The 20,087-nt window shown below is 40.8% G+C and overlaps 1 long non-coding RNA gene across 2 annotated transcripts in view; it reads right to left on the bottom strand.

The window, feature by feature from the left end:
- Nucleotides 1-8,812: 8,812 nt before the first annotated feature.
- LOC103664008 overlaps nt 8,813-20,087 on the bottom strand; it is a 38,151-nt gene continuing 26,876 nt past the window's right edge. For both annotated transcript variants that reach the window (XR_568902.2, XR_568903.2), the window contains 2 exons: nt 16,423-16,620; nt 8,813-9,117 (listed from right to left, as the gene is read on the bottom strand). This is a non-coding gene — a long non-coding RNA (uncharacterized LOC103664008). The remainder of the gene's footprint in view (nt 9,118-16,422; nt 16,621-20,087) is intronic.

Below are 20,087 nucleotides of genomic sequence, written 5' to 3'. Positions count from 1 at the left end.
GTGCTGGTGGGGAGGTCATGAAAGTGTGCCATTCAGATCTACTGCAGGGAATGGGGGACAAGATTTACTATGACCATAGCTGCTGCCACACTGGGCTTATCACCATGTTTGTGCCAAGGCTACATTTCCCATGGGCTGCTACCAGTGAAGGACTGAGCATGGTGAGTATAGAAATTCAGACCCATTCCTGCAAGTCATGGGGTTCCTCCAGCAGGTGATTCTGACTCCTGGAGTCCCCACTGGCCTGGATGAATTGTTTTTGGATCTACAGTGAAGTCCAGGAATCTCCCTACTCAATCTTCCTTCCCTGCCGCTCTCTTTCAGTGGTGTCAGGTCTGTACTGAGGTCTGAAAGCTCTCCTCTCCTCCCTTGGCATCTTCCGATTTATCCTTCACAGGTGTTTCCCCCCAGTCAACCTCTTTCGTGACTAATCTCATCGGGGCATCTGCTTCTCAGCAGCCCTGAACTAACACAGGGGAGAAATAAACCTTTATCGTATCCTACCATAGAGACTTGGGGGTTGTTTGCTACCGTAGTTGGCATATACTCCAGTTAACCATCCAGTTTTGAATCTTTCTAAAAGTTAGTCTCTCTCCTCTTTGCAACAGTGTTCATTTGGGCCTCCTGAGCCAACTGCTCACCTTCCCGAGTGAGTCTCCTATGCCTGGTTGTGGTAAGCAACCCACGTGGTAAGCTTCAGAAACCACCCTGCTCATGGTGATCTTTCGACTATTCAGCACCACTTCTTAAACACTGTACAACACTGAATACATGCACTTTCACTTATCACAGCAATCTTACAAGAAAATTACTATTAGCTCTATTTTACGCAAAGGGAACTAAGATTCAGAGAAGGTAAATATCTGGCCCAATGCTATCTATCTCATAAGTAACAGAATTGGGATTTGAACCCAGATCTGTCTGTTACCAAACTTTGTGTTCTTTTCACTACCCCAGTGAATTGGGTTTAGACATTTTTTTCCTGCTTCAATATAGCACGACAAATGACATTCATGTGCATACCCCCTCCCTTGAGTTGATCTAAGTTCTGACACAAATTTACCCAGAAAGTGAAGCAAATAGGCCACAGACTACTCAGGGAAGAGGTATATTAATAAAAATATTCTAAATATGTAAGTAAGTGGAATATCCACTTAATGATACTGATGTTCTATGCATGTTCTCTTCATTTTCATTTTCTCCACTTCTTCTTCTTCTTCTTTTTTTTTTTTAAATAGGCTTTCAGGACTTGAATTCACAACCCTGAGATCAAGACCTGAGCTGAGATCAAGAGTCAGGCATCTGACTGAGCCATCCAGGCACCCCCATTTTCTCTCCTTTTAAAACTAAAAATATAATAATGGGAAAAATAAAAATAAAGTGGAAATAAATATACGATTGTAAACAAACAATACTTAAACTCCCCTGGTATTAGAGGTTATATCAAGAGCCTCTGTGAAGGCTGGAACAGGGATAAGCTGGTAGGGGAGTTAGGCATGCTATTCCCACACCTCTGGAGATAACACTGTTCAAAATGTATTTATTTTATTTTATTTTATTTTATTTTACTTTATTTTAGAGTTTACTTTTTTGAGATAGAGAGAGAGAAAGAGAGAGCACGAGTGGGGGGCAGAGGGAGAAGGACAAGCAGACTCTCCGCTGAGCAGGAAGCCCGATGCGGGACTCGATCCCAGGACCCCGGGATCATGACCTGAGCCGAAGGGAGATGCTTAACCAACTGAGCCACCCAGGTGCCCCTCAAAATAATATTTAAAACTAAGTGGCTCAGAGTGTGTTACATAAACACATAGCCAAGTATCTATTTTATTAAAAACAAGTCGTTTATAATATCAATTCTTTATTATTATTTCCAAATTTTAAATGCAGCTGACATAGAAGCAATCTCTATGCATGGGTGTGAGGACCCTCACACCTCACCATGCTACACGCAAATCTGATTATGTCGTGACTGCTAAATAGCTTTCAGAGGCTCTACATCTTATTGCGGGTAAGGAGTAAATTCCTCAATCAGCATCCCAGGCCCTCTGCGAACTGGCCCTTGTTTCACCTCTTGAGACCATCTCCTTATCTACCCTCCACACCAGCCCTAGTAAACCAGTGATGAGCTCACCAACCCACCATGCTTCCGCCTGCCTCTCCGTCTTTGCAAATGCTATCCTTTCTGGAGGGAACATCTTTCTCCCACTCTTGTCTTCTGAAAACGCCAAGAATTTCCCAATATGCAGTTTATGCACCACTGTTTCCAAAAAGCTCTCCCTGAAATCACTCTCAGCCATACCCAACTCTCAGGCTGAATCAGCTGCCCTCCCCGCCACCACCCTCCCCTCCCCTCCCCTCCCCTTTCTTCCCTGAGGTTCCTACAGCACCCTCTGTCCTGGTGGACTACTGTAATTGCCTAATTACATAGCCCTTGTCCCCATGAACTGACTTCATTCTTAAAGTTGGAAATTGATTTTAAATAAATACATTACTCCAAAATAGTAAGTGCTTAGCAAACAAATGCTTGTTAAATGAATGAGTGACTAACAGAGGAAGGGAGGAATGAATAAAAATGTTGGCTTCTCTAGTATACAATTTACGTATGCTTTATGTAATTTATAAGGATGAATCACTCGTCAATATAAAAAAATGGAGTTTGTATCCTGTCATGGGCCTCTAAGTGTATTACTGGCTTAGCTAAAATTTGGGGGTCAGAATTTTAGAAACCGAGAGTTAGGGAAGGAAACTAATTAAGTGGCTATTAATGGACTTACTGAGGAGTCCATGAACTCACTGAAATAATATGTAAAATTCTGTTCATGTGTCTATGCGCAAGTCTGCACTCACATTTATGTGTTCTCCCCTATCAGGCAGGTCGACAAGCTGCTTTGAAAGGACAAGTGGAAAGCAGCCAGATCTATTCCAGACAAAGCACCATGGAAACACTCTGATGGGCAATGAGAGGATGAGAAGGGGATAGACCATCGTAAGAATAATGAGATGGCAGTTCCAAAGAAGGGGTAATTTGTACATTTAAATTTATGATTGGGTTTTTATCTGGTGAAGTGTTTCACCATCAAATATCGCATTGAAAATATCGTGTATTTACCAATTCCAGTGGGACAGGTCAAATTTTACACCCCTCCCCCCGCACCTCTGTTCATGAGTCTGCGTCTGTCCTTTGCATGCTGTTGAAGGTAATGAGGACAGGAGAACTGATAAGTGCAGAGAAAGACAAAATTGATTTACACACATGAAACTGATTTGTGTATACACCCATGAAAGAAAGGACTAAATCCAGAGGTGGAGGCAAGGGTCTTCTGGAGTTTTACCAGCAGAAGAAAGGAGAGATTCAGAAAGCAGCAGCTTGAAGACACGAAACCTAGGAATGAGATGTCCTCACAGAATTCTTAGCAAGTATAATTTTTTTTTAGGAAGTGTGCCCTTGCCACATTTTCATGAGGCTTCAGTAAAGACACAAACTGTTTTTCAAGGTCTTAGGCATCAGATTTATGCTTGTTTTTAGTGTGGGTGCCACATGGTAATAGGCCTCCACGCAAGCCTCGATTTATTTGTTCAGGTTACATAGGTTTGCCTGCCCATTCTGCCACGAAGCAGCCAGAAGTCTACACCTGACATGCCTCTTTTGGGTATGGGTTGGGTAAGTTGGGGGATGGTGAGTCATGAGAGGCTAATTGACCCCCCTATCAGTAGTTTCACTGACCAAGCCGCTCCCAAGCTTCTATTTGTTTTATGGGATGTCTGGGCCATTCTTCAGGAGGGGAAACCTGTCCCAGCACAAACCACTAGATTTCTGGAAGAAAGCACAGAAAAGATGATACTATTTTCTCCTGGGCATTTTTTAAATGACTTGATTTTTTTTTTTTTTTTTTTTTGGCTGTTAAAATATAATTCGTTGTAACAACTTAAAAAACATGACAGTGGACATGGTAGTATGCAGCCCTAATCTAGACCCTTCTTTCAGGTCTGTTTTCCTTTAGCTAGCTGCAGGTGGATGGATGGATGGGCAGATCCCAGCTAACCTCCTCCGTCCTTTGCTGAAATGAATAGCTTCATCCAAAATTATTTCCCTTTCTCAGGGGCAGCCCACACCCAATGACTGGTCAACTTCCAACGTGAGGGCCACTCTTCAGGGCCATCCCAGTTCCAGAGATTCTTTCAGAATTTGCAGAGGCCTACGTGTGACAGACTCACAGCTGAACTTATCTGCTCAATCCTACTTCTTTACACTCCCACAGATGTTGATCCAAGAGTGCCCTCCAAAAACTTACTGCATGCTTCTCACCACCACAGACTGCCTCGCTGGAAACCTAGCTTGTAACAGTTGATGGGGGGAGTGGTGCAAGAAAGCAGATGTTCAATCTGGGTCACCCACCAGTTATCTAGAAATAAGGACCCCCATCATGAGTTGTTGGTAGAGTATGGATAGAGCCAGGCCCACAGTAGCAGTGTGACTGTTGACAGTTTCTGGAATGGCATACTTTTCTGGAAGGGAATGCATTGGTTGGGGCAATGGAACCAGTATTTGATAAGCATGAGGAAATTGGTAATTACAAGGGCAAAAAACGCTCTGGAGAAAGACAAGGAAAGGCTGAGTGCGATTAATCAGCAATTAAAGGCTAAACATAACACAATTTAAAAAAGAAATTATGTATAAAAATAATGAGAAAAAGATTGCAAAAATAAAAATTAAAAAAAAATTTAAAAAATAATGGCTAAACATAAAAGTCACAGGGCCTCCTTGCAAAGTACAATGAGACTTGCATCTCCAATAGCTGGAGGGCAGATAAAAATGAAGATCAGGCTCAGATCTAAGCATAAACTTAGCAGAGCTCCAGAAAACCTTCAGTTCTCAGTGGCGGGTCTGCTACTCTTAGGTCCAAGTTCTAATTGGGAAAGAGTGGGACCCTGCTAAATGGAAGGTAGATAGTTGGGTTGATGTGATGGAAATCTTGAATCTGCATATTCCCCTGAAGCCTCTAGGTGTGCAAAAAGGACCTACTCCTCCCTGTCAAAGGCTGGTACTCATTCCCCCCTTAAGGATGGTACTTAGGCTTCTGACTTGCAATACAACCTGTGTTACCATCAGAATCTGCCACCATTTCCCTTCTTGCCACTAGACCCATCATAACCCATTATAGTACAAAACATAACCCATTAAGTCATAGCAAATGTAGTTAGGGATGCACTGGGTCTGCAAGAGGAAGAAAGGAACTATACCCTGAAGGAGTTGCAGGATCTGACCAATATGTACAGAGCTAAGAGAGGATGTACAGGATTGGAGTCTGAGGGTGTGGAATCAAGGGAAAGTAGAATATTAAGTTGGCTAAGGGAGTGTCGATTGATATGGGAGCAGTCTCCTAGGCTATATAGGATTATAAGGCATTGGCAGGGACCCCAGCATACACTGCTAGGACGGCTCTTAGATACTTGGAGAAAGTGATGCTCATACTCAATGAGGAATAAATGTCAGAACCTTTCTTGCAGACCATGGAAAAAGGAACCAAATGTCTTATAGAAGGAAGCATGCTTGAGTGGATTTATTATGTGAGGTTGAAAACTCTACCAGATGACTATTTTCCGACATTCCCTGGTAAGAGGGACATCAGATTCACTGAGGAACTCACTGGTGGCTCTCCTTTATAGTCCAGAGCTTGTGGTTAGAGATGTCATTACAGAACTGGGCTCCTTGATAATGATGGCGATGACAATAACCTGAAATATTAGAGGCAGTGGCAGTGCTTAACCTTTAGAAGCAAAATGGGTTCAATTATTATAGTGAGAGGCAAGGTTGCAGAGGCAGTAAGAGGAGCCTGATCCCAGAAAGCTATGGAGTTGGTTAACAGAAAACAGTATATCCTTATGGGCAAGATGGATAGACAGCCAACAAGAATATTGTTCAATCTACCCAATCAAAATAATCAAGGATGAATGATCAAGAGGCTGAGGGCAGCAATACCAATAAAAACTTATGATCCTTTGCCCAGCTTCCATATCTGGGTTATTTTATACACCCAGAACTCTTAACTGAACCACAGAACACACTAAGCACTAAGTAGACAGAGTGGCTCAGCCAGTTGACATCAGCTAGGCTTTGTGTTGTACCTCACTGTTGACACAACAAAGTAGCCATGGTGGCAGGAATGGTAGATACATATGGACTCAACAGTATGGGCTCCCACCCACCAAGACTGCTGAAGCTACTGCCACTACCAAATTTCCAATCTTCCAGCAATAGAAACCAATCCTATTTTCCTAAAGAGCACCATCACTTAGGGGAGATCAACAAGCCATTTGGTGTCAAGTTGACTTCACTGGACTTCTTCCACCCTGGAAGGGGCAATAATTTATCTGGACTGAAATCAATAAATATTCCAGCTACTAGTTTGTCTTTCCTGTTTACAGGCTCCTAGACAACACCATTATCCAAGGGCTCATAGAGTATTTGATCCACTAATAGGGGGTTCTACAAAAGATCACACTGGAATAGGTGAGGTATAGTAGTGAGTATATGATCATAGGATCCACTGGCCTTACCCCATCCCATACTGCATCACACAGATAAAGCAATGGAATGACTTGTTGAGGTGCAACTGAGAGACTGGACTGGAGGTGATACCTTACAGTATATACCTTAAATCAACAGCCATTATATGCTGTGTTGTCTCTAATGGTTAGAGTACATAGGTCTAAGAACCACGGGGTGGAAGTAGAAGTGTGCCTGCTTACCCACACTCCCAGAGGTCCACTGGGGGGAATTTCTGCTCTTGTTCCTGCAACTTTGGGCTTTGTGAATTTAGAGAGCTTAGCTCCCAGGGAGAGGGTGTTCCACCAGGGTGCACAGCAAGAATCTTTTTTTTTTTTTTTTTTAGATTTTATTTATTTATGTGACAGAGAGACAGCCAGCGAGAGAGGGAACACAGCAGGGGGAGTGGAAGAAGCAGGCTCACAGCGGAAGAGCCTGACGTGGGACTCGATCCCGGATCGCCAGGATCACGCCCTGAGCCGAAGGCAGACGCCCTAACGACTGCGCCACCCAGGCGCCCCCACAGCAAGAATCTTATTCAAGTTCAAGTTTTGTCTGCTGCCTAGTCACTTCAGGTTCCTCATGCCAAGAAATCAGCAGGCATAGAAAGAAGTCAGTTGCCTTAGGGGGAAATTGACCCTAAACATCTGGAGGAGATAGGGGGGCATGGAATAATATATTTGACCCCAATACATTGGTGACCACTTGGTACTTTCTTGAAGCAGCCTCAGCCTGAGAAGGGCAAGGTGACCGGAAGATCAAGCTCCTAAGGTACAAGAGTCTGGATCATGCTACTTAGAAAAACTATCTAACCCAGAAAAACTGCTAGCTAAGGGTGAGTGAACTTTATCACAGACAGTAGAAGATGGAGTTAATGAGTGCTAGGTGGGACCGTGAGACCAGGTGCAGTGGAGGAGATAAGTTTTTTCCATTAATCTTCCTCTAAGTTTCCCTCAGGGAAGGATACCCACTAGGTTCATTCAAAATCACTCCTTCCCAAGGCCAGTCCAGCTTCAGAATTTCTCCTGGGATTGCAACGAATCCAAGTTTTTCTCCACCCACTCCTGCTGCCATCATTCCACGTTACCCACCCATCCCCACGTGCTGGTCACGAGGATCAAGGGTTAGAAACCTCTTGCATTCAAATCTCCATCTCAGACTGCTTTCTGGGGAACTTAACTTGTGGCAGTTTTTAATTGTATCAGTTCCTAATACATCTATTTTTTTTCTGTGTTCCTCCCTAGTTGATACATATTTTTGCAGGATGGGTGGGGGCTTGATTATTATCTTTGTGTACATGTACTTTTGTGTTTATTAACTTAACATTATCATAATGCACTCTTTCCACATATTATTACATAGTCTTCATAAATCTCATTTTAATGTCGATATAACATTCCCTTCAGTTGATGTAGCATAATTTTTAAAAACCATCCTTCTGGGGTGCCTAATTGGCTCAGTCAGTTAATCATCTCCCAGGGTTCTGGTATCGAGTCCCATATCAGGATCCTTGCTCAGTGGGGAGCCTGCTTCTCCCTCTCCCTCTGCCTGTCACTCCTCCTGCTTGTGCTCACGCACACTCTCTCTCTGACAAATAAATAAATAAAAATTTTAAAAAAACCCCAAAACTGTTCTTCTATTGTGGTCATTTAGGTTTATTTATAGAGTACATCTTATATAAAATTAATATCTCCCTTCAGATGATTGTCTTCTTCAATTGAATTAACTCCTTACATAAGTCCCGAGTAGTAAGATGATGGAGTAAAAGGGAGTGAACAACTATTTTTAGGTCTCTTTGTATCTGTAACCAAATTGCTCTCCAAAACAATTATAGCATTTATACTGCTGCATCAAGGAGCATTTCAGCACAATCTTCTGTCACTAGAAATTATTACCATAGAATTTGTTGGTAGTTTAATAAATGTAAAATAGTACTTCATTACTGTATTACCTTGTGTCTTTTCTGCAAATTCTGGCTGAGATTTTATGCTTTATTGTTACTGTAATTTTCTTTTGTGTGTTGCTGCTGTTCCTAGGAATGCTGACAACATTTTTGTAAACTAGAAGGCACTCACCGCCATCGCCAAATAGAAGAGAACTGAAAGGTTTTCTGATGAGTAAAATTCAACATGGGAATCTGCTGGAAAGAACACTGGACTTGGAATCAGTGCATATAACCTCAAGTTCTGGCTGAGTTCTGTTAGTACTTGTATTATTCTGAAAATATTTTAGACCACCAAAAAAATTGAGAGACCTCAGAGTAGACCAGATCCTATTTTGCTTTTCTTTTTTTGTAATGATGTTTAAAAATGATAGATACCAAATATAGACACTGATCAGAAGGCTTTCAGTCTCCGGCCATGCTCTCCAGAATTACCCACCTTACATCTGCCCTACCCCTGGAGGTTGGGGTCTTCAATTCCCAGGCTGTCCAGGGTATTGGAGCTGACCAGCATGGCTCACTTAGTTTCAGGCAGTCGATGTTTGGTGATACAGAGGTTATCAGTCTTCTGAAGCAGACACGTGGTTGGCAGAACAGAGAACTAGGCCAAGGAGAGAGGTGTTCAGACCTAAAAAACATTATTTTATGTTCCATGGTTTAAAAAAGTTGAAGAGAAATGGGCTAGTTGACATTAACAGACACTTTGTAAATGATAGTTATTTTTACTTGTTTAGGATTATTAGGTTTTAGTTTGTGGTTATTGGATTATTATTATTTTTTTTAATTTTTCAACAGACACTTATTGAGGTACTAAGCTAAGTGCCAGGGACATAAAAGTGAATAACACAGTCCTTGCCCTCAAGGAAGATCATAATTTACAATGGAGACAGCCACTTACAAGATTATAACTACCATATGTAATTATAACTGTAAGAGTGTGGTAACCACAGCCGTAAAAGCATACATAGTGGTTCTCTTTTCCTGTTGTGAAGGATGTGTTTCAGAGTTTTAGTGTTTTAAAATATCTTGTACTTTTGCTTATTAAGTAGAATAAAGAGATTAGAGGCTGAAAAATTAGAAAAGAGGAAGCAAAAATGTCATGATTTGGAAGTGATAAAACTGCATATCTGAAACCCCCAAGAGTATCAGCTACAAATTACCATAAACTGTAAAATAATATAGTAAGATGGTTGCATTCAAAATTAATATACAGAAATAATTAATCTTCATATAGACAAACAACTAGTCAGGAATACACAGGAAAGACCCCATTTATAAAAAAAATTTAAGGATAAAATAGCCACATATAAATTAAACAGTAATAGATGCGTAATACCTATAGAAAGAAAATTTTAGAACACCAGTAAGGAACCCAAAAGATAATTTGAACAAAATGAAAGTCAAAATATATTCTTGGAGAGGATGATGACTCAACATCATAGATATGTCTGTTTTCTCTAAATTAATCTATAAATTTAATCCAGTCATCCTCTCCCACCCAAATTTAATTAGTAAGCTGATCTAAACTTTATACAGAAAGATAAACAAGCAAGAATATTTAGGAAAATTTTGAAGGTCATGAGAAGGGACTACTAGCCCTAGCATATATTCAAACATATTATAAAAACTATATTTTTTAAAACAGTATACTGCTGATGTATGAAAAAATAGATCAATGGAGCAGAAGAGAGAAGTCCAGGAATGGACCCAAACATATGGGATTTTGTATATAGTAAAGTTAGCAAAGAGATGCATTAGTTCCTACATGGTGTTAGGAAGGCAGTGTAGTGGATGCTGTAGTGTGCCATCCATACTCCTGCTTCAGGACCGAGGCACCAATTCCCCCAGCTGCTGGGAGTGCTGTTCACTGAGGCTCCTGGCTGGCTCCCTCTGCAGGAGTTGCTCTCAGCCGAAGGGAGCTGCCACATCTAAAAGCATACAGAAGGGGGAGTGAACCACGAGAGACTATGGACTCTGGGAAACAAACCAAGGGTTTCAGAGGTGAGGGGGGTGGGGGAATGGGATAGGCTGGTGATGGGTATTAAGGAGGGCACGTATTGCATGGAGCACTGGGTGTTATACGCAAACAATGAATCATGGAATACTACATCAAAAACTAAGGATGTACTGTATGGTGACTAACGTGACATAATAAAAAATTAAAAATAAATAAAAAATAAATAAAAGCATACCCTAGGGTCAGTAATTTCCAAGGACTGGTTGATGCAGGAGTACAAATGCCTGGACCTCTTCACTCAATTTAAGACGATTCTGCAAAGCCATTCCAGGGCCAGAGCTAATGCAATCGGATAAAGCTTTGTTGCCACTGCATTTCAATTCAACTTCTCCCTCTGCCCAATTCACTTCCTTCATTCCTTATAGGTATGATTCCTGAGAGTACTCCCCAACAAACTTCTTGCATTCAAATCTCTGTCCCAAAATCTGTCTCTTGGGGAACCTGATCTTCAAAATGACTTTCTTCTCTGGATGCAAAACTTGCAAATTCAACTAGAATAAATTTCAGCTGAATCAAAACTTCAAAGGTAATATTAAAATGTAAACTATCAATGTGGTAGAAGAAACTAGAAACGAATCTTTATACTTCCATTAGCATAAATATTAGAACCTATTTAAAAAACATAGATTTTTTCCACATTAAAATAAAACTGTGATGAATGGATAAACAAAATGTGGCATATGCATACAATGGAATATTATTTAGCTTTAAAAAGGAAGGAAATTCTGCCTCATGCTACAATATAGATGAAACTTGAAGGCATTATGCTAAATGAAATAAGCCAGTCACAAAAGGACAAATACCATCTGATTCCACTTATATGAGATCCCTAGAGTAGTTAGATTCACAGAAACATAAAGTGGAAATAGTGGTTACCAGGGTCGGGGGTGGGGGAAGTGGGGAGAGAGAAAAAGGGACTTGTTATTAAATGGGTACAGAGTTTCTATTTAGGATTTCTGTTCTGGAAATGGATAATGGTGATGGTTGTACAATACGGTGCCTGTACTGGACGCCACTGAATTGTATACTTAAAAATGGTTAAGATGATATATTTTATGTTCCATATATTTTGCCACAATGAAAAAATAAATAAATAAAATTCTGTTTCACCCACCAAAGTGAAAAGAAACAAAATATGTGCAACTTCTATCAGAACAAAGGGTTAATTGTCCTATGAAGAAAAAGGGAAAAGACCCAAGTACAATAGAAAAATGGGGGAAATGACAGGAACAGAGAGTTCACAAAAGAAAAAAAAATTGGCTTTTAGATACATAAAAATGTGCTCAACTTCACTCCTAAAAAGAGAAATTCAATTCACATCACATTGAGATACTACCTTACACCTGTTAGGTTAGCTAAGATTAAAAGACAGCTGGGATTCCAAGAGCCAATGAGTGTATGAGGAAATATGCATGTCTTGTCACGCCATAGAAGGAACAATGGCAATACTGATTCGAATTATAAAAACATATCCCTTTGACTCAGAAATTGTACTCCCAGAAATTTATTCTACAGACATACTGTACTTACAACTTATTATAAGATTACAAGATGACACACTGCAGTGTTTTCTTGTAATAATAAAAGCTTGAAAACAATCTGAAAGCCCATCAATAGAAAATTTGTTAAAACCTTTTTAAAAAGGAAAGCAATCCAACGAAGAATATGTGTCAGGGGATTTGTGAAGGGTTCCACCTTCTCCAGGTGGGTAAGTGAGTCTCCAAGAAGCTTCAGACAATATTTGGGTAAATAGATGAAGGTAGTAATCAGAACTATGACTGATGTGATCACTGGTTGGCCCAGGAACTTTGAGTCTTTGCTGTTCCCCAGGTGAACCAATGGCTAGAGGAGCATTTCTAAAAGAAATATAGGAATTTAATGGTTAGGACTGGGGACAAAATGCAAAGACAGGCCTGTTGAGTCTGAAAAGAGTTCCAGTGGTCCACACAAAGACTTACACATAAATATTTATAGAAGCATTATTCCTAATAGCTCCAAATTAAAAACTACCTAAATGTTCATCAAAGTTTGTGAATGGATAAACCATGGAATATCCATACAATGAAAAAACTACTCAGCATTAAAAAGGATCAAATTACAGATGAATCTCAAAGAACTTATGCTCAGTGAAAGAAGGCAGACACAAGGAACCACATGGTATATGATTCCATTTATATGAAATATCTGTAAAGAACCAAGCCATAGAGACAGAAATTATCTATGTGGTTCCCCAGGGTGGGGAGCAGAGAATTAACAACAAATTTGCATGAAGGATCTTATTGGGATGATAAAAATGTTCCAAAGTGTGTTTATGCTGATGGTTTACACTATTTGATACATTTACTTTAAAAATCGCTAGATTGTATTCTTAGTATGCACAATGCCTCAGTAAAATTATTTTGAAAAAGTTCCCTGGGAAGATGGTGTCCACTCTGGTGGCTTGCATACCTCTAGAGGCTCAGTTGAGGCCCTTTCCTCACTCTTCTACCTTGCGGTTTGCTTTATGTTGGCTAGAATAAGCCTGAACAAGAACTGGTGGGTCACTAGAAAGGGTCAGGAAAGAGGGTGGGCCTTCTCTGGAGTGTTGGGAGACTTTCTTGCTCTCAAAAGAGAAAATAGGAAAGGATAGGGTTAGTGCAGAATTGCCTGAATCAGGTAGGGAATCTCAGGAGCTTAGAAGGAAGACACTTTCTCAGCCAGAACTCAGGGCTGGAGCAATGCACACAGGGACTGAGGGCCCAGAGGGAAGTGTAAACCCAAGCTGAGGCCAGAGGAGAGCACTCTGCCAGATAAGCAAGGAAATGGATTCCCGATATGGCTTGGGGTTGGTGAAGTTTCTAGTCTGGATGAGTCTCCTTCTGGTGTGGTGGAGGCAACAGCTCTGGTCCTGAGCCTGTGGGGGTAATGCTGCGCTAAGCAGTTCTACTAGTGGCATATGCCACTTAGGAGACACAAATTCAGAGTGGATGGAGCAGAAGATGCATAGAGTTCTCTTTAGTTTGATAATTTCATTATTCTGTGGCTGATTCTGTGAGGTTCCAGTAAGAACACAGAGGCTCACCAGGGAGTCATTCTAATATTTACACTCCCAGGGCACTGCCATGGAACTAAGTGGCAAGTAAGAGAGAGATGTGAAGGGGAGTGGATGATGTTGAGAGACATCAAGAAAAGTGCTAAGAAGGAAAGAAAGGCCAGGATCCCATGGGAAGGGCACAGTGTGTGGCACGGGAGTTGGGTACCCTGGCTTTGCCATCACAGATTGGATTCTAGACCAGGCTACTTCTCACTATTACGTGCTTGTCCTTGAAGAAGTTGCACAACGTTTCAGATCTTCAGCATCCTCACTTGTGAAATGGAGACATGGCAGTGCCTTCCACCCAGAATTCCCACAGGGATGAAAGGATGTAAAGCATCTAAGTGCTTGGCACAATCCCAGGCACGTATAGTGTCTGCTCATTAAGTGTTAGAAAGTTATATTATTATTACTGTTCTCTCTTCTTGTCTTAAAAGTACTGAGTAGGGATGTAATGTACAGTATGGTGACTACAGTAAATCCGGTACTGCATATTTCAAAGTTGCTAAGAGAGTGGATCTTAAAAGCTCTCATCATAAGAAAAAAAAATTTGTGACTATGTGTGCTGATGGGTGTTAACGAGACTTACTGTGGTGATCGTTTGGCAATGTATACAAATATTGAATCATTATGTTGTACACCTGAAACTAATAGAACATTACGTATGTCAATTATACCTCAGTTAAAAAAATAAGCAGTGTTATGAAGAGGCCCATGTGGTGAGCAGCTGACACCCCTTGCCTATAGCCAGCACCCATTTGCTATCCATATGAGCAGGTCACCTTGAGAGCAGATCTTTCAACCCAACTCAAGTCTTCTGATGGCAACAGCTCTAGGCAATAGCTTGACAGCAACCCCATGACAGATTTTAAACCAGAACCACCAGCTAAGCTTCTTCTGCGCTCCCGACCCACAGACATTTTGAAATAACAAATATTTATTTTTTAGGCAAAAAAACCCCCCAAAACCAAAAAACAAACCACAAAACAAAACAAAACGACCACAAAAACAGTAGTGAGATCATGCATCAGTGAGGCATCTCCTCTTTCACAAGCATCAAGTAACAGTCAAAGCACACTTCCGGGTGGGGCCGGCATTCTTGGTGGGTATACTAAAGACCCTGCCTATTTCTCACCCTGTCTCTCTAACCCTGAAACCAATCAAAGTGAGACATCTTGCTGACTTAGAACAACCATCTGCAGAGGGGACAAAGGTGCTTTCTGCTCCGGTCAGAGGAGAATTCATGAGCTGTTTTGTATTGCAAACTCCTTAATCAGACTGCCAGGACTGGTTCCTTGCCTTATGCCTGAACTGTTGCCAATAACCCATTTTAACCCTCTTAAGTTCTTAATGGTGGCTTCAATAACTGAGAGAATTTGGGGGGGGGCAACTTTTTGAGCCTTCAATATGCACAAATAAATCAGGTGACTGTTCAATATTGAGCATTTTAATCTGTATTTGTAATACAACAGATAGAATATATGCATTATTTCCAATGTCCTGTGGACTCAATTTTGTAAGATTTATGAGATGGTAGATGTTCTTGTGCTTGAGTTAAGTTAGGAACAGCAGTCATCATATGTATCATGTAAACTTATTAATTAATTCATTAATTTTTAAATATTTTATTTATTTATTTGACAGAGAGCGAGAGAGACAGCCAGTGAGAGAGTGAACACAAGCAGGGGGAGTGGGAGAGGAAGAAGCAGGCTCCCAGCGGATCGGGGAGCCCGATGCGGGGCTTGATCCCAGAATGCTGGGATCACGTCCTGAGCTGAACGCAGATGCTTAATGACCGAGCCACCCAGGCGCCCCTCATGTAAACTTAATTTAAACCTTAAGGCCATAGTATCCCATTTTTATAGCCAAGTATGCCTTTATCTCTCAAAATCATGCCAAGGTCACCAAATTGTGCCCTTGCCCATGCAGGATATTTCATTTCCTCTAGCTGGTTTCACTTAGAAGGCAACCAAATCTGAACCTCATCAGGGATGTCAGTTCTGCAATGTGGCCTCCAAGTCCAGTTTTCACACCCTGGAAGATTCTATGACCTTCCCAATACTTTAAATCCACGGGCACCTGGGTGGCTCAGTCGGTTAAGCATCTGTCTTGGCTCATGTCATGATCTTGGGGTCCTGGGATCAAGTGCCACATTGAGCCCTGCATTAGGCCCCCTGCTCAGTGGGGAGCCCACTTCTTCCTCTTCCTCTGCCCTTCCCCACTGCTCATGCTCTCTCTCTCTCTCAAGTAAATAAAATCTTTAAAAAAAATCCATTTAGAGGAGTGCTGTGGGGACATGGGCAAAATGGGTGAAGGGGAGTGGGAAATACAGGCTTCCAGTTAGGGAATGAAAGGCACAGCACAGGGATATAGTCAATGATATTGTAATAGTGTCGTATGGTGACAGATGGGAGCTACACTTGTGGTGCGTACAGCATAATGGATAGATGTTGAATCACTATGTTATATGCCTGAAACTAATGTAACATTGTATGTTAACTGTATTCAAACAAAAAAATAAAAAATTAAAATAAATAAATTTATTTTGTATTTAAATTAGCCAGAATTGACTTCTTTTTGCTCACTACAGAGAGCTCTAATATATACTTCTCATACATCAGTTATCTCTTATAAAATGTGAGTAGTGTTAATTACACATTATTAACCCTAAATTAGATTTAAGTGTTAAATGGGTAATCTAAATATCTTTCTTGCAAATAATTACCAGGAAAATTATTTCACATTTAAAAATGAAATTAGACTGCTTGCTTCTTTCTCCATTATTCTATTTTCTTTCAAAGAAACTTACATGTATTAAAATAAGAAAGAAAATGTCTGGGCACCTGGGTGGCTCAGTTGGTTGAGTGTCCATCTCTTGGTTTCAGCTCAGGTCATGATCTCAGGGTCATGAGACTGAGCCCCACGGGCCTGGTGCTCATTGTGGAGTTGGCTTGAGATTCTCTCCCTCCCTCTGCTCCAGTCACCCTTCCACCGTGCATGCATGCTCTTGCTCTCAATCTCTCTCAAGTAAATATATAAATCTTAAAAAAAAAGAAAAGAAAAGAAAAAAAATGTCCTTGGGTAAGTTGGAAAGTTATTGTTTTTTAAAACAGCTGTAACATCCTTTAGGAATGAAAATATTATAATACCTTGAACACTATGGATATTGAAATTTTAATTAATGAAAAAGATTTTTGAAAATGTATAAAAACTTTGATCTTCTAGAAAGAAAGATGATATAAAAGACAAGATACCCTCAATAAAAGATATTACAATAGGCATATAAAGAACTTAGACACACATGAACACTTAGCTGGAAGAGATGGCAGTAAATGGAGTCTTTGTCCCAAAGGGACATATGACCAGCTGATCACTGAGGGGTGTACAATATGGATTAAGGGGAGAATGGACATGTGGGTCTCTCTTATTACAAGAATTTCTTCCATGTCAAAAAATACAGACGTTGTTATTTTTAACAATGCACAGACATTCATATTGTACATTCTCTTTTAACTCAAGGTCATTTTCATACCAGTTTTATGTTTATGTTTCACACGGAGTAAGCATTTTCCTCTCCCCATAGGAGTTCTATTTCAAAGAGAAACTTTTAAGGAACGAAACAGGATGAGGCAATATATGGAGATGCCCAGTCACAGAGGCCAGGGGTAAATCCAGTGGCAGTCAGAGCCTCTATAATTAGTGATTAGTGCTCAGTAGGCAGATATAAGGCCAGTGACAGTGCTATCTGGAAAAGAAACACAAAATATAGTTCTGGTACTCTCCCTCTGTGCCCCCATTCTCCACCTATGCGTGGAGATCAAATAATTTAGAGAGAAAAAAAGGCAAACTCATGCTGTAATTACCCCAGATACTCAATGTTAAAAAATAGAACAAAATAAACTCATGGTTCAACTTGAAGTTTTGAAGGAAATGTATGCTTGTGTGTTCACAGGTTTTTTCCTTCCAGTTAAAGATTATTTAGTGCATTCATGTCAGATTATCTCTGTTTTCTCATCTATGGTTCAAACTTGAATATTTAGAATTTAATAGGGTGTAGGGATGGATATAAAAGAATGAAAAACAGGATCCCTGCTTTCAAAAAGCCTTTAGAATCTCATCCATGGATAACTGCAAGGGTCTGGTGGTCCATCTTCCTGAACCCTGTCTCTATTCTATGCCCAGTTTACCATCTACCCCACAGTTCACCTCCAACGCTTCCCTCATGTCTCACCACTACTGTCAATGGCTCCCTGTCACTCGTAGAACAGCTTTCAAGGCCCTCCACAGTATGGTCTGAGCGTACTGTCTAATTTGGTCTTCCACCATTTTCAAGCAGGAATCAGGCCATCAAGCTAGCGTTTCAACTATTCTGAGACCAGCAAACCTATCTTGACAACCAGGGTGCTCTTCATGCTGCTCTCCCAACTCAATGCTCAGTCCCCTTCTCCATTAATCAAATCCTATCCCTCCTCTCTCTACTCAACTGCTTCCTTACAGGTCCATATCTTTTTTCCAATTTCCCTCTTTTAGAGAAGATTTTAATTTTTTGAGGACAGTTTTAGATTCACAGAACACCTGAGCAGAAGGTACAGGAATTTCCCATATATCCTCTGCCCTCACATATGCATAGCTGCCCTCAATATCAACAACCCCCACCAGAGTGGCACATGTGTTACAATTGATGAACCTATGTTGACACATCATAATCACCCCAAGTCCATAATTTACATTAGGGTTCACGCTTGATGTTGTACATTCCATGGGTTGTACAAATGTATAATAACATGTATGCACCACTGCTGTATCATATAGAGTATTGTGATTTCCTTTTAATTCTAGGCATTTTTCACACTGCTATTTATCTATTTTAGGAGTGTGTGCTCTTCTCTCAGTTATTAAGCAAATACTTAATGAACACTGTTGTCTGCCCTACAATGTGATTGACACTAGATATATAACTGTGAACAAAATAGACCTGGTTTCTACCCTCCTAGAACTTATAAAAGAATGAGGCAAGATAAACTGTAAGTAAGTAAATAAATAAATAAATAAATGTAAGTATTTTCAAGTGATAAGTGCTGCAGAGGCAAAACAAAAACAAAAAAACCCCTAGAAAATTATGAATAACAGAGGGGCCTAAATTAGAGGGTGTAGAGGGTGGGGGCAGGGTGCGGTCAGGGAAGGTCTCCAAGAAGTGACATTCAAACAGATCCTGAAGAACGGATTAGGCAGCAGGAAGGGTGGCAGGAAGAGTATTCTAAAGAGCAGTTATCTACAAAAGCCCTGAAGTAGGAAGGAAAGAAGTTGCTCAGTGAATTTGAGGAAGTGAAAGAAGCCAGGGGAGGCAAAGGAAAGTTGGGAAAGATGAAGCCCTTTTTCGCCACCTAGACCTTGAACTCCTTAAGCCCAGGGACTTCATTTTGTCTTTTATATATTACCCTTCACTCCCACCCTGAGTACCGGGCACAGTGTTTAATACATAGTAGATAGACCAACACATCGATGGATTTGACTGCTTCACTGATTTACATTCTTACTAAGATATCAAGAGTTTACAGAGGGAATTAGAATAAGTTTGAAATAATGCATGATCAAGCAGAGCTGTTTTAAGACTCTGGTAGGTTCCAGGCACTCTTATTCGCAGAGGCCCTGCTACCCCCACATTATTCCAAACATACTCAAATGGACCCACAGTTTACATCATACATTGTTTATAGGTTACCACCTAAGAGTAGAGTTGCGTTGCAGTTAATTCTTTTTCTTGATGTTAAATTTGTGGACACTTAAAAATACACATATTAATTTTGATTATGCAGGGTACAGCCTGTAATCAAGGGCTGAACTGGGTAGAAAGAAAACAAATGCACAGGGATTTGAGATGGAAAAGATGAGGGAACGGAGAAGCCAGCAGAGCAGGAAGGCTCACACGCTCTACCTGGTAAGCTGCTGATTTGCCTGGCCAGTACTGCAGCTCCTAGGAAACAGGAAGTAAGAGGGCACTGCTAGTCTGGGCCTAACTTGGACCCCAAAGCAGACACTAGTGGGTCAATTGAAAGCACTAGGAGTGTTGGTAAGAAGTAACCATGTCTTTTTAAAATTTCGGAGTATCCAAGGACAGACACAGTCAGATTTTATGAAGGCAACATCAAACCATTCAGGAAAAAACTGTAGGTCTGATTACCTGGCCTGAGACACTGAACAAAAAGATGTCTCCAGAAGGTGAGAGAGCTGTCAAAAACCCAACACTGAGAATACAATGAACAATGGGGGTGTCAGGAAGCTGAGAGCCGGAGACACTGTGCAGGTTGAAATGCAAGCTCATTGAGGTCAGATTTGGAAAAAACCAAGTGGGGAAGGGAAAGCATAGATGCAAACACAACGTCTTTGTTCAGACTGCCAGACATAACACCATTGACTGGGTGGCTTACACAACAGACATTTATTTCTCAGTCCTGGAGACTGGAAGTTTAGGATGACGGTGCCCACAAGGTAGGTGTGGTTCTGAGGC

The sequence above is a fragment of the Ursus maritimus genome, unplaced genomic scaffold, assembly GCF_017311325.1.
Source record: "Ursus maritimus isolate PB19 unplaced genomic scaffold, ASM1731132v1 scaffold_29, whole genome shotgun sequence".
Lineage (NCBI taxonomy): Eukaryota > Metazoa > Chordata > Mammalia > Carnivora > Ursidae > Ursus > Ursus maritimus.
This window is presented reverse-complemented; position numbering and strand designations above follow the sequence as displayed.